Genomic DNA, 480 nt, shown 5'->3' on the forward strand with positions numbered 1-480 from the left:
TTCGAAGCCACGGTAAAGGTGACGCAACGAGGCAACTTGGGTTCAGCATAAATCGAAGTTCTCCGCCGGTCTTTTATGCTTGCGATGGCGTTAAGTACTCAATGAACGAACTTTGATAAGATGAGAAGAGCTCTGTTAAATGCGGACGTGATTCATCCCCAGCAGCGAACTTCGTGAGTCGTAATCTACGGCAAGAATGAACGTGTTTTCAGCTGTCAATGTCTCATTAGTTCTCAATCTAAACGGAGAAGTAAAAATAAAAGTTTGTTTTAATGAAAAATCTTTGGGGGCGGATTGCGGTATATGACGGGATTGGAAAACTTCAGAACATGTTATGACCATCACCGAATGAAATCTGAGGAAGAGAAACATCTATAAAGCGCAAATATACATAAAACGAAATTGATGAGTGCTTGGGTGACTGCGTGAACAAGTATGTGGCTATTCATCATTCTCAATTCAGTTGTGATTACAGTTATC

The sequence above is a fragment of the Penaeus monodon genome, chromosome 25 (genome assembly GCF_015228065.2).
Source record: "Penaeus monodon isolate SGIC_2016 chromosome 25, NSTDA_Pmon_1, whole genome shotgun sequence".
Classification (NCBI taxonomy): domain Eukaryota; kingdom Metazoa; phylum Arthropoda; class Malacostraca; order Decapoda; family Penaeidae; genus Penaeus; species Penaeus monodon.